Source organism: Eupeodes corollae, chromosome 2 (assembly GCF_945859685.1).
Source record: "Eupeodes corollae chromosome 2, idEupCoro1.1, whole genome shotgun sequence".
NCBI lineage: Eukaryota > Metazoa > Arthropoda > Insecta > Diptera > Syrphidae > Eupeodes > Eupeodes corollae.
In genome coordinates, this window is record NC_079148.1 from 35,548,960 (window position 1) to 35,564,785 (window position 15,826).

Genomic DNA, 15,826 nt, shown 5'->3' on the forward strand with positions numbered 1-15,826 from the left:
AGGAAGCCTCGAGATTCATGTGGTATCACAATGGGCCATTAAACTGGCCTAAGTGTGTCTGTTTCCATCTTGAACAGCCACTATAACCTAACCTAACAAAGCGCTGTAACGCTCACATTTGACCAAAACGTTGACCCGAGTCCCATTTTTGTAGGAAAGTGGTCCAATGGTTGTAGCGTTTCACACCCTGTGACAGCTACTTCTGTCAAAATTACTGTCTGTATTGTCAAATATTCTTATCCCGTTTGAATCTACAAAACGTAAATGCGTCGGAGGCTGAAAAGACACCGCAGCAAACCGCTAGCGTCAAATGGGCTAAAAGCATACTTGCTACAACAAGATCCAATAAGGAGTCTACGTCCAAAAGAGAAAGGTCTCTTGAAGGGGCCGCACCGACACCAAAACGGCTTCGGGTGCATAACACCAGCACCCCCTCAATCCCATCAGGAAACAATCCAGTTTCAGTGACGTCGCGAAGGAAGTCGTGGTTGCGGTCATTGACAGGAGCGATGATGATGGCACAATATCGGCTGATCGTTGGCAGTTGGTCAAGGTTAAGCTCTCGGGTGGCTTTTTGAGCATTTTGAGAAAGCTTCCAGGACCACTTCCTTCCATAAGCGATGGGGGTTGGCATCAAGGCCATGTCAAACTCATGGTTTGTGGCGACCAGAGATCTAATGACCTTTACAAGCTTGTTGTCAGCCGGTTAGGTGAAGTTTGGCCAGGTGCGAAGCTCGATGTTGTGGGGTTGGTGGAGGTGTATACTCTGAACGACTGAAATTAAGTCGCTCATTCCGCCTTCCCAATCATTGCCCTGCTCTAGCTCGAAAACGCAAGAATTATCTAGGATAATTCTTCTTTAACGCTCTAAACGATCTAAATCATATTGCTTAATCAGCCTCTCACGTTTCGTAAGGGACTCAAGCTGGTTCCATTGAGCTTAAGAGGAAGCCTCGAGATTCATGTGGTATCACAATGGGCCATTAAACTGGCCTAAGTGTGTCTGTTTCCATCTTGAACAGCCACTATAACCTAACCTAACAAAGCGCTGTAACGCTCACATTTGACCAAAACGTTGACCCGAGTCCCATTTTTGTAGGAAAGTGGTCCAATGGTTGTAGCGTTTCACACCCTGTGACAGCTACTTCTGTCAAAATTACTGTCTGTATTGTCAAATATTCTTATCCCGTTTGAATCTACAAAACGTAAATGCGTCAAAAAATTGAGTAAAACACAAATCTCTGAGCTTTTGCTTTAGTAACTCTTTTAAGCCTCTTGAATTTTAAAACTTATATTTGGCAGTAACATTATTCTAACTCCTACGTCACTCAATTGTGTTTAGTAAATTATCCACAATAGAGCTGCATTCAACCCCTCAAACAGTTCAACAATTCATTTTTAATTGTATTGCAAAGTACAGAGATTCGTTCTTTACCCGAACGACACGAATGTTAAATGCTTTAACATGATCTGTCTCTCGCTACTATTGCAATGTTCAATTTAGAACCATTTCAAAACTACAAACCCTTTCTGTATCTCCCCTTTTCACATGCGACGTATTGGAATTATATAGCAACTCTCGCCGGACTTTAAATTCAAGCTAACACGTCAGGTTTTTGAGAATCAACCTTTTATGTTTGAAAATAAAATCTTATATAAAGTTTCTTGAAGCTACGTGCATAAAGTAATTATTTTTATTTCAATTCAATCAACTTATTCCATTGTAAAATGTTCAATATCTCAATTATTTTCCCAAATATCCTCATAACTTGTAAGTCATTACCCGCGATGCATAAGAACGCTGAAGCATTTATGCTAAAATGATTTTTTACATAAAAAGCCTTAAGTGTTTGAGACATTTCTATTCTTATTATGAATCTGTATTTTTAAAAGTATATTATAAAGTTTTGAAATATATTGAAAAATGTATAAAAATAACTCTTAAAACCGTTTTTCGGAGTTTGAGCACTTGTAACTTAATTCGGATTTTCAATTCGGAATCATTAATAAAATTAGATTTTAAACGAAATATTCAAAAACATAAACTAATCACTTTTAAGGTTTTCCAAAACTTTAGGTAGAGTCAGTCAAATGAAGATCCATAAATCATCTTATAAAGGGCTATATTTAAATACAAGATTCGAATTCAGGATATCTTAATCTATAAAGAGATTAATGAAATACTCTACTTTTAATCTTTTCTTTAAATATAAATCGATGCTTTATGAGACAAGAAAAAGTCTTAAATTGATGCCTTTACAAAAATAGACCTCATTACCTCACTCGCTGAGTGAAAAGAACCTTACAAATGTTAAGAAACAACCTGTCTGTAGTTTCTTCTTTTTAAGAATTTTCTCCCTTAAATTCGAAACTATGGAGAATGTGATGAAATGTTTGAAGTGTTTTCCCTTAAAATTCTTCAACACAATAAAGTATTTCATTCTTATTCCTGTGTATAGTTTCTAAATGTTTTCTTCTTAGAATTTTACCTCAATTTCCAAGAATTTGTGCTTTTCATGGAATTTAAGATTTTTCAATACTACCGACTTGCTCCTTAGAGTAATCCCTGAATATGTGCACATAGGTAAAAGAACAAAAGTATGTACTTTTATTTCGTGATATGTTCCAATTTTGACTTACCTGAACGCTCTCTAACGTCCAAATGTCTTAAGGTTTTTATTTTTATTGTACATTCGTAAGTGCCAATATCAGTATAATTTTCTGTCAAAACTTTTATTAGAAAACCGAATTGCATGTTCGAGGTCGTCTTAGAAAGCAGGTGGTGGTCGTTTTTATGGTGGGTAATGTTAAAAAACAAACAAACTCACAGACGTAGGTGCCTTTCTATTTCTAAATCGTGCTTGTGATATTTTGAGTTATTATTTTTATTTTGATGACTGTGGGTAAACTTTTGACATGCGGGTATAAAGAGGGATTGAAACTTTTTGTATTCGGTTTTTTCTTAACTTTCCTTGTGAATTTGTTATGAATAGACCTTTATTTATTTGTATTTTTTGTTTGATTTCAGATTTATTGGTGGTAAAAAGTTTATTCTTTGGAAAATCGTGCACTTAATGGATTTATGGTTCTGGTAAGTGATGGAGTCTAATATAAAAATTATTTATTGTTTTTTAATAATCTGCATAAATATTAGAAAAAGGAAAGAATGGTTAGTAGTGGTTACAATGAGTTCTACTAAGAAGTCAATGCAATGGAGAGCATAAGTATAGGAGTTAAAATTAGATTTTTGAAATGACGTAAATAAGCTTTGTAAGTGACATTTGCTGAATGTCCAAAACTTACAAAATTAAGTTCAAAATAAACAATTATGGTTTGTCGTAGGTAAATTGTCAGATTAGTTCTTGGAATGATTTTAATTATTAATTGATTCGATTTGTCGAATTGAAAATTTGAAATCCATAGACGGCTCTAGAATCTAAATCTAAGCGTTGGTTGGTGCGTTTAAACGTACTATTGTACGTTCGGGATATCTTTAATCGTCCATCATATTTCAAGAACCAGAAAAGATATCAAATTAAAATGAATTTAGTTTTAGATATAACTACATTAAGATGTGCTGAAATTGTTATAAACAAATGTATGAAGTGTTTTGTTTTTATTATAGCAACTTTAAAAAACCGAAATTTAGATTAGACTTGATGAAATATTGACGTAAGTGAACATTTTCTTCTTTTGAGAAAATTCGTTTTAAGTTCAAACATATTTTTTTTTTAAATTTGTATGGAGAACAAATTTTAAGACTAATTCAAAAAACATTTCGCAATTAGAAAATTGAAAATGAATACCATATTTGTAAGAAAGAAGTAATTTTAAACGGTTTAACGAAATCGGCTTACTACCTAAACACATTCCAAAGACAAAAAAAATATATAATTTACGACAATCTAAGAACTTGTCAACTGGATATAATATTGTCATATGAGGTTTTGAGAATTTAAGCCTGTTTTGTTTCATATGGTTAACATTTAAATATTTGTTTAAACCTTATTATTTTGGAAACAAAAGCGACAGCAAATTTCGCTAAGTTGGTCATAAAAAATAATCAAAAAACGATTTAAATATGAAAACCTTAAAATATATAATTCAACAGTTAAATTAAAATGCTATCACAGTCTGAATTTTATAATATACCAAAAATCACGTTTTTGACTCCTAAAAAATTCACAACATCTACAAACTAGTTGAACATGTTTTTTAATCTAACATTTAAATATATTGACTCATTTCGAAAAAAAAATGTATTTCTTAAAAAAAAATTGTTTAAAAGCATTAACTTAAAAAGTAAATTAAAAATGAAATTGGCTTAAGGCTAATTTTAGTTCTTCAATAATATCTCATAACGAATACTCACGTTTTTGTTCTCGTGTTGCGTGGTTATTGATTTTTAAGTAATACTAAAGATTTATTTAACGTTAACAACAAAATCAAACTTTATATGTTTACAGACTCTTTTTATTTTAACAATTTGCTTCGCTACCAAAACAATTTCTGTACAAACCTTCTTACTTATTCCACACTTTAGTTTGGCTGGACACAAAAAAAGAGAAAGGACGAGCATTTTGCCCAGACACGCCTTGTTCTATTCGAATTCAAAAAAGAGGCTGTGATGCGACCCACACTGATAACTTCCCATCCCGTCTGTCGATTTGTCTTGCTTAAAAGTTTGTCTATATGTATTTTTACCAAATTTGCGCACTATTTTTTATAAAAAAACGGACTGTTGGATTTTTATATAAAAATTACTGAATATCAAAAACAATATTTTCTGTGAAATGAAATAAGTTTGAAGACAATATTTTTAATTTTTTAAGAGCTATTTGAGTCGAAAGTAAATTTTTACCAAGTTTTAGTAATGTGTTTTTTAGAGTTTTAAAAAAACCGTCAATTCGATTTTTTTCAAAATCTTATCGAATGTTGAAAACAATATTTCTTATAAGATGAAATTAGTTTGAAGCCAATATTTCAAATTTTTGAGAAGACATTTGAGTCGAATTTTTTGTAAGAAAACTGTCGATTCGATTTTTTCAAAATTTTACTGAATGTTAACAACAATCATTATTGAAAGATAAAAGTAGTTTAAAGCCAATATCTACAATTTTTGAAAAGATATTTGAGCCGAAAATCAATTTTTACCAACTTTTATACATTTTTTTTAGGTTTTTTTTTTTTCAAAAAACTGTCGATTCGATTTTTCTCAAAATATGTCCTAATGTTGAAAACAATATTTCTTATAAGTTAAAATTAATTTGTAACTATTATCTCAAATTTTTGAAAAGATATTTGAGTCGAAAATCATTTTTTACCAAGTTTTGTTAATTTTTTTTCGGTTTTTAATTTTTTGTAAAAAAACTGTCAATTCAATTTTTTTTCAAAATTTTACTGAATGTTGACAACAATGTTTTTTGAAAGATAAAAGTAAATTAAAACCAATATCTCAAAGTTTTGAAAAGATATTGGAGTCGAAAATCAATATTTACCAACTTTTATTAATTTTTTTTTTTAGGTTTTTATTTTTTGAAAAAATTGATTTTTCTCAAAATTTTTCAGAATGTTGAAAATAATATTTCTTATAAGATAAAATAAGTTTGAAGCCATAATTTTAAGTTTTTAAAAAGATATTTGAATTGATATTCAATTTTTACCAACTTTGAACTTTGGTTCTTTTCAATTCGATTTTCCCCAAAACTTTATCAGATATCAAAAACATTATTCTTTGTTGCACAATATTGTTTTGGAGATTAAATCATATTTTATTCGTAAAATTTTTGGAGGTGACAAATTTTTTTTTAATTTTTTTGATTTATAAAAAAACGTTAAATGGATTTTTTTCAAAAATATATTCCTTTGATATCACGTTACAATATATTATCTGAAATTTAATTCAAGTCTCTAGCGTTTCTGGTTCGTAAGATATTTAGGGTTAACCATAATTTGCACTTTTTTTCAAACTGCAATTTTCTTGAGAGCCCTTTCTGCATTTTTCTGCCGTATTATCTGTATAACAAAATTTATTTAAAATCGATTCTCTTCTGGTTCTTGAGCTATGGACAACGAAAAAAACGTCCGACGTACGGACGTACGAGAGTACGTACACACGCACAGACATCTTTCTAAAAATCTTTTATTTCGACTCTAGGGACCTTGAAACGTCGAGAAATGTCAAATTTTTCAATTTGACAAATCGGACCCATTACAATAACTTCCTATAAGAAGTTAGAAAACAGTTTCGTCTTCGATGTTTAAGGTACTTCTTCAAGAACTTCTCATTACTTCAATGCAATTTAAATCACATATTTTTAAATTCAAAATAAATGATTTCTTGTAGTAGATCGAACAAAACCCTCAAGAGCCTTATCAAGTGTCGAATATCTTATATCTTAACAGACTACACCATCTCCCATAACTACAATTTGACAGAAACTTTATAAATTGAAAATTTGTATTCCTTTAAGATCCTTGAAAGGGCATTCTTGGAAGACAACTCACTCCACTTTTACACAAATGGATCAAAAATAAATAAAGGGGTTGATAAAGTTGTGTACTCTAAAAAACTCATTCAGAGTTCATTCAGAGACATTCCATTAAATTTTAAGACAGATATATTCTCCAAAAATGGTCGCTATAAATGGACGCTATAAAGAAGTCAAACATTAGGTGAAATAATATCACCACTTGTCAGGTTACGACAAACATCTAGCCTATACACTAGATTTAAAGTGCCCAAGGTGCTTGCATTTTTAAGCAGGTCGCATGTAACCTCAATAAGGCAAAGGCAAAGCATATTTTCTAATGTCTATATGGATGAGAAAGAGGAGAAACAGTTCTTAACCTCCTCTGTACATGTCCCGATCTAGCTCAAAAAAGCAAAACCTGCCTGATAATTCTTCTATAACAATTTAAACGATCTCAATCATATTAACGTTGGCAGTCCTTTACATTTTGTTAGGCACTCATGGAGTTTAAAAGAAAACCTCGAGATTCATGTGGTATCACCATGCATCAATAAACTTGCCTATGTTTGTCTACTCCAGACATTTTAACCCAACCCAACCTACCAAAGAAATATTATTTTAAAGTTCCTATCCATATCAATGTAATTAGATCTTTAAAGTCAACTTTAATTTTGACACCATATGCTAGCTATTGACCCTTACATTAACAGTTTTCCAACATCTATACAGACATTGTTCAAAATTTGAGAACCTACATGCGTTGTGAATGTTGAACATAAATCAATCTCAACAAAAATTACCCTTTTTCCTCTGACACATCACACAAAAATATTTACCAAAGAAGAATTGAAAAAAAAGTAATATGCCTTCCGACAGCTTGGACATCACATAAGAAAAAAGTTTTTAAAAAAAGTAAAGGATGCTTTAGAATTTTTTTAAACCATCATCTCATAACGTGTCAGCTTCGCCTTTGATCTTAAATCACATCACCTTTGCAATAAATATTTCACAACCTTTCACATTGTCCACCAAAAATTCATGTGCCGTTTATATACACATATATATATATTTATATGTTGTATTACGAACATAAAGCCACACGTGAGTGTGTATGAAAATGTTTGAGAGATGTTGCAACTGCAGCACAAACTTCTGGTTCAAGATAATCCAACATGGAAATGTACGACTTCCGGTTGAAAGGAATTACCCATCACGAACATCATCTCTCTCTACATATGTACATATATGACTTTACTTTTTTTTTGATTGTGTGTGGAGGTATGTTGTTTGTATGTTTGTGCATCGCAAAGCTCAGCCTTATGTTGCACTTACACGAGCAAAAGAGCCCTCTCTTGGTATAAAGCACCCATAACTGCTCCTGGCTCCTCATATGAATTATTACCTCAGAGTTTATCTGACATTTTTGCTGAATCGCCCTCATCCTTTCTTTTCCACTCTGGTGGTACCCTCTTTGCTTGCAGCACATACACAGCCAACTACAAACTACTATACACTCAATGAAAGAGAGACTTAAGGCTCCATCCAGCGCTCTGCTGAAGGGACGTCTGATGGTCTCTCTGTATATCTTTTATATTTTGGAACGCACTCAAAAAGGTGTCAAGAGCGACGGAAGTGGAAGTGGAAAGGGAAAGGGCAGAAGAATAGGTACAGGAAAAAAAATAACATTTTTCCAGGTCATAAATATCCCCTTATGAGTATCATCTCTTTTCTACCTTCATAGTACAAGCTTAAGGGAGGCAAGCCCAGCCTAGTCCAGACCATCCCGACCGACTCAAGCTCGACTCGTGCTTATGATTTATGTGAAAGGAACAAGCACCTGCCAAGTAGCACTATCTGCGTCAGCTCAAAACATCCTACCATCAGGGAAACACAACATAAACACAACACGAATTCCAATTTCCTTCCAAAACACAAAAGTGAATTAAAATGGTCGAAAAGGGAAAATTAAAAGCCGCATGTCTAATTTTGTGTATAATTTTTGTTCCCACATTATAATTTAGAACGAGGGTAACACCCAGAGGGTACCAACATAATATAAATGATGACGACAAGGATAAAATTCGCCATCACACAAAAAGCAAACTAGGTACATATGTACATTATTATCCAACCCATGAAAACGAAAACCAAAACGACAACGACGACAAGGACTACGAGGACGATGGTTCTTCTGTATTCATCCTGATATCCCTAATCCATTCATTAACTGAATTTTAAGGTTGATTGAAAAATTTGCTCGAAATTCCATGCTTGGACGATTATTATGTAACCGAGATGAGAGAGACCGAGTGATGTTCATCATACCGAGAAAAGCGAACAAAACGCAACCCTTGCGGGCTCTATTCCTTTCTACCTTTTAGATAGGTATACAATACATATGGCCGTATCCCGGCTGTATGCGAACGCAATATTGTACAATGCCTGTCCTGATGCCTATTGGGAGGCTTCATATTAGAATTGGTTTGGGAATCAGAATATAGCTATCAGGGTTTATGTTTGTTTGTTATCGCAAAACACAAGGAACAACCAAAAAGTATACAGCAATGAAATAAATACCATCGGGAAGGACGACTTTGACTATGACTATGACTATGATGGGAAAATACTTTTGATAAAACCTTTAACCAAACACCTGGGGAGAGTAAAGTTTCTACACCCATACAACATACCCTTAGCAATCTAAGATCCTTATATGTTTTTTCGGGTCTATGCTGAGCTGATGCGTGTTCCACTTCCAATGCCCTTTATGGTAGTTGGCAGATATGTGCGTTGCATGAAGAAGAACACCTTTTATTTTATTTTTGTTCGTAGGGAATAAATATGTTCTTTTGTTGTTTGAATATCGATTGAATTAATGCAAAGGTGGAAATTTATATGACTATGAGTTTTAGGCTATCTGTCTTCTAGGTTTATCTTATCGGAGTTATGGGTTTAGGGTATGGGGTTGCATAATTTATGGGGATATGGATAAGTTTAATAGGTTATCTCTCTTACGGCTTAAATTCAATTTAGCAGAAATAAAAATAAGAGAGAAATATTAACACTCATCTACTTTATATCTTACATATGGTACAGGTTTAGTTAAGATTGAGTGATTTTTGTAGCAATTGGAATTTTCAACTTACATTGCTTTGAATTTGATGGATAGCATCTCAATCACTGTGATGAAAGGATCTATGGCCGTCAAAGGTCGAAGAATTAAGAAAAGTAAAATATCTATTATTTTGTATAGTCGAATTGAAATTATTGACATTTCTCGAAGTGTCAAGGTTTCTTAAATCTAAATCAAAGGTTTTTAGAGAGATGATCGTAAGTAAGGGAAACCTTCGACTTCGACTTCAACTAAATTCTGTTTTACAAATAATGCCATCAAATGAGTCAGAAATGACTTTAAACAAATTTAAGTTTGCGTTTTTTTGTTCTATAGCAATTTAAGAAGAGAATGAAATATGTGTTTAACCTCAAATATCTCAACAATGAATAAGTCTATAGCAATAATTATAACATAATTACAACATACATTGGCCTTTTTTTAAAAAAAACGTCTCCCTACAAAAAACAACTGAGAGTTTTAAAAAACTGATTTTCGACTCAAATATCTTGAGAACAAAGACACATTTGAAACTACCTTAAGATTTTTTTGCTTAATAATTAGCAATTTATTATCGACTCCTTTCCTTTATTTTTGCTGGTAATAATTTTACTAATTTATTTTTATTAAAAAACGGACATACTCGTATGAAGAATAACAGTTCGTATAACTTTTAGCTTAAGAAACATCTGCAAGATTGAAAACTTCTTCATGAATTATTGTATGGCTTTCGCAGCAATAGGTCCACGGGTGGTATTATGGCTCATCTTCCAGAACAATTGAGCACATTTTTACATCGTTTTGGGGAAACTAAGATTATTACACCTCATATTTCAAAAGCTTTTGATATGGTTTTTAATCAGGTTCTCTTATCTATAATGCATGCTTTCGGTTTGTATGAATCCTTTTTTCATTGGATTATTAATTGCTTTTTGGATGGTTTACTTAAATTAATATTAGATGGGTTCAACTCAGAAAACCACAAAATAAATGCAAGTGTGCCCCATGGCTCTGTTTTTTTAATGATTTCCCGTCTTCAGCTTCTTATCCAATTCATTGTTTTGCTGACGATATAGTATTCTTAGCTTTTCATATTAGTTTTCATATTCTCATATTCCTCTTCTTCGGATGTCATTATCTACGAATGGCACTTGTATCAATGAGACTAATAATCTCGACATTCTTGGTATGTTCCACCTCTTGTGGAACATCGCCAAAATGCCACAAAATGTTTGTGAATTCTGAAATGATGCAAGAAGTTTTTCTCCCCCTCTGATCTGGATGTTATCTAAGACTCCCAAGCTCTGGGCTTGTGCCCCTGCAAATAACAGAACCCTCTTGGACAGTATTGAACGTAAAACCTTTAAATTGATTGGTTTTAATGTTATCGTTGGTTTATTTACGTCGCTTAAAAATTGTTCTTCGTTAAGTTTCTTGTCTCATCGTATTTACCTTTATTTCTCTAGGAAAAAACCAACTGTGTTCCTTCCCTTCAAACGCAATACACGCACTCCTGGAAATGCTCACAAGAATACTCTTGAGATTCTTTCTTTAACCATACTACGCGAATGTGGAATGCCATACCACACTCTGTCCTTCTCAGTCACTGCAGTATTCAGAAATTATAAAAAACAATATTCACCGACGCTTCTTTTCAAACCCTCTATCCATTTCCTAAGGCTTACGCATATTCTCAAAGAAAGTAGAAAGATCAACCCGAATGTCCGCTTATTATATTACTGTCCTGGATCCATGCCTTTATAAGATTAGTACTAAATAGGAGGTTTACTGATCATCATCAGCTTAAACCATTACCATACCTCTCCAAGAAAAAGATGTAGTGATACAAGTATTTGTAATGCCTGTGAGATACTAAGCCTGATTCCGTCTTATTTGTTTAGGTTTAAACCAAGAACCGAACTGTTACCTTGTCAAACCTATATCTAGAGTAAAAATTTGTATCATCCAACTCTTCGAATTAATTAAGTAGTGACGTAGATCATCGCACTTTCGTGCACAAAGCCGAGTCCTCAAATATTTCGAAATAGTTGCCTTAATTAAAAACAAAACAATTGTAGCTAACGATTAACAATCAGATCAGGGTCGCTGTACTGTTACGGTAAATTTTACCGCAACAAAAACCAGCCTTTGGCTGTTTTCTTTTTCCCGTTGTGGCTGCAAAATATCGGCAAAGTTGAGGGCAACCATGGTCTCATCAGCCACAGGTGTACCTAGCCGTTATTTTTGCAAAAGCAACAAAAGCAGGTGATCGATTTAAGAACGAGTTCTGTCGACAAGGTCGAAAATGCCGGCGGATGAGCCGAAGAAGTATGAGGTCAGGCGGACCCTTACTTAGACAACAATAACAACAACACATCTATTTTAATTTCACATTTACAATTTTTAACGTAGATTTAATAATTAACATTTAATATTTTGTAAAAGGAAATGGGTTTTTAACGCCGCGTTTTTATAGTCGATTAATTTCACGTTTGATACAAAATTCACACCTCGAACCTCGCGCGATTTTAATAGTAATAGGAAAATGCCTAGTTTAGACTTCTTCTCGATTTTTGTTTTTCTTTGAACTTTCTCGAGAAATAAGAATAGTTGGGAAGGGGTCTGAACTTGCCATTATGTTTCGGCAAGTTTTGGAAACTCATCCAACAACTTGTTGAAACCGTGATTGTGTGTGTGAAAGTAAAGTTTCGCTGAGAGTCAACAACGGTGGCTTTCCTGATGAGCGTAAAGCTTCCAGGAAGCCGCGATACCGTGACCGACAATCACGAAAAAGGATGCTTGTGTTGTATGAATGTGTGTGTGACTGGAATGGACGAGGGAGGAAGAAAGTAGTTGGAAATTAGCTTGGAAGGCACTCTAGAAAGAGCCTTACAAGCGAGGAGTAAGAAAAAAAAATTCGAGGAATTTGCAAAGGAAAAGGAAAAATCGAGGAGAAGGAAAAAGATCAGGAAATCGAAGAATTTAATAAGAAAAATTAAGTTTCGAGGATCGAGGTGTGAGGCTTGTGAAAGGAAGAAAATAGGAAGGAAAAGATAAGTAGCTATTTCTTTGTTCATTTGTTTCTTTGTAATATATACAGAACGTCGGGACGTGTCCGGTATTAAAAACCCATTTTTTTTGTTGTGTTTGCTTTTGCTTTACTTTGTGTAATTTAAGTTTCAATAATTTGTGATTTAAACTTTTGTTTTGGAAAACATTTTGGGTTTTAGTCCAGGGATCTTCAATCTAACGGTTTCCCAAAGTAATAAATTTTAAAGACAATCCAACGTTCATTTTGTTTTTATTTTCTTTTAACCGCTTCCCTTATAGCAAAGAGTTTTGGAATTTTCTTTTTCGGTTTTCTTACAAAAAAAATTCCTGGCGCCCATTTTTATTGCAACGTACCCCACTGTAGGTACTTGCAATAACATAATTTCAAATTATAGCAATCTGATTGAGTTTATAAATCAATCAACATTGTTATAATTAATATAACTAAATTCTTCCAAAAGAACCCAGCCCAGCTGAGTAGCCGCGGTTACAGCTTCGTCAACGAGCTGTATTGTTGCACTTTTTTTTGTTCTCTTCTTTGTGTCGCGTTCGTACTCGTTTGAGTGCAATTTCGTCGCTACGCAGCCGCCGTCGTCATTTTAGTTACTTTCGATTTAGTTGTGGTTTTAATTATTTGTCTACAAATAATTAATAATAATAATAAAAAAAAAGTGTAACAGTACATTGTACAACCCGTACAGTTCGTCGTTTTAACTTCTCCTCGACCCTCCATCTTTGCAGATGAGACCAAAAATTACCCGAAGAATTTTTCTGAAAGCATCCTAAGACATTCTCATCTAGCCTTAACAATGTCCAAGCCTTAGCGCTATAAATCACTATCATCCCGGTTGAAAGTGACTAGATGCTCGAAGCAGTGATTTGCAAGAGTTATTCAACGTTTAATAAGATGGAGAAAATTGTTGGGTGAGGCCCTAGTTCATACAGGACTGTAGCGCCACCTTAAGTAAGTAAGTAAGTAAGTATTCACCATTTAATTTCAGCGCTGGTTTCGTTATCTGAATTTATAGCGGTGCCTAGGTAGACAAAGTCCTTAACTACGTCAAAGTTATAACTCTCCATGGTAACGTTTTGGAGAAGACGTCTTAGTATAATGTCCTTTTTTGGTGACGACATAAACTTGGTCTTGGTGTCATTGGCCAATTAACCCATCTTCTCCATTTTTCGTCGCAATTCTCAAAAACACACCACTGACATCGCTATCACGATCTTGCCATTATGTCAATATTACCGGCGTATCCGAGTAATTGGATAGACCTTTGGAAAATTGTGCCTCTAGTGTGGACGATTGAGTTTTGCACAATTCTTTCCAGAAAGATCTTGAAGAAGTCACATGACAGTTGATCGCCTTGTCTAAAACCATTCTTGTCGTCAAATGCATCGGTAAGATCTTTTCAGACCTTGATAAGAGCAACGTGGATTCTCAATCTTCAAACTGCCAAAAATTTGAAAGACATTCTAAAACTACTTATTGCTTTGTAAAGCCCTTCCCTATAGATACTGTCATACGCGGCCCTAAAATCGATAAAGAAAAAGAAGGTATGGATTTGAACTTTCTGGGTTTTTTCCAAGATCTGCCGTAATATAATTTGTGGGTCAGTTGTGGACTTTCCTGGTCTGAAGCCACACTCATATGAACCTATCAAATTATCAATCACGGTTTCAGGCGTTCAAAAAATAAGACAGAAAGGATCTTATACTCGATTTTCAGAAGACAAATGCCTCTGTAGTAAGCGTAATTCAGCGAGTTTCCTTTCTTGAGTATTAGACGAACAATGTTGAGATTGTTAAAAAACAAAAAACCGTTGAAAATCCTTAACGGACACCAATGGCAAAATTGTCAGTGTTGGTTGCATCTCAACCTCTTTTCTTTGTGAATAAAAATTAAGCCTTTAATTGGAAAACCCAGCTTCACATCCCATGAAAAGCAATGAAAGTTTTGCAAAAAGATTCACTATAGGACGACCAAAGTCTCAATTTTCGCCTACCTACACAACATCTCGTATTTCCATAGGTCAAATAAATATTTTTCTTAACTAAAAAAAAAATAGGGACTATTTTTGTCCCTATACATTTTTTTTTCTTTTTAAGCAAAAGAAAAATAAATAAAATTAATTCATCACTCTGGAGGCGAAACCCAGACAGTAAAAAAAATAACATCTTTTTCGCCAATAGAATAACTCAATTTTATAATACCAACTACCTACCTACTTATTTATGAATGTCAAAGTTACTCCTATATTCAGATATTTTTATTTTTTGTTTCTTATTCTTGGTTTTTAAAATTCATCCCAAAAGTTTTTTCATATTGACACATTTTATAGTATAAATGTGTATACCTAAAGATCAATTTCAGTTGTCTAACTTTTTAACCAAATAAACCAAAAAATAAAAATAACTCAATCCCTTTTAAGCAGAGATTTCAATGTCAACTTTAGGACACTTTTGTGAATTGAAATTTCAACTAGACACATAAAAATAAATAAAATCCTGCAATCAAGTTGCATATTTTTGTCTGTAAGTATTCAGAAAAATTTAATCCAATTGACGAAGAATTTTAAGTCATTTTTCAAAGGAGCTCAATAAAAGGGAAATCAAAATACTTAAAGTCGTTACAATTTCTTATATCCTTGAAAATTTGTCAATTTTTTCTTGACTTAAAAGTGATCTTTCAAACATCTTTTTGAAAGCAATCAATCACAATTTTTTATATAAATTTGGTATTTCACTAGTGTCAAATGATTTATTTTTTTAGTAGATGCATGAACGACCCTTAAGGGAAGCCTGAATCTCTCCGCCTCATACCAAATGTAAAAAGTTTTTGAGAAAACTTTCAAATATTATTCATAATTTCTGTCTGTCTTATCCCAATACAAATGCGTAGACAGGTTAGGTAGGTTTTGAGAATGAAGTATGTATATATTTCTTATATGTACAATTTTAATAAGCAAATGGAAGAAATCCATTAACCCCCTCGAACTCGAAGCCAACTGAATGACGCCAACGCTACGTAACATCACTGCATATAGGACTTCATATACGATATTTTCTTTTTCACCATAAACAAAACATAATACGGCAAGGCACATTTTCCTTTTCATTTATTTTTGGTGTTATTGTTTTCAATTGTGGAATTGGGTGGAATCGACATTTCGAGAACACAGCCAGATGT

The 15,826-nt window shown here is 33.3% G+C and overlaps 1 protein-coding gene across 1 annotated transcript in view; it reads left to right on the forward strand.

The window, feature by feature from the left end:
• The first annotated feature begins 3,027 nt into the window (after positions 1–3,027).
• Positions 3,028–15,826, forward strand: part of LOC129944157 (leucine-rich repeat-containing protein 24) — a 137,533-nt gene continuing 124,734 nt past the window's right edge. Inside the window, exon 1 of the mRNA XM_056053368.1 lies at positions 3,028–3,091. The gene's annotated coding sequence lies outside the window, so the exon portion shown is untranslated. The remainder of the gene's footprint in view (positions 3,092–15,826) is intronic.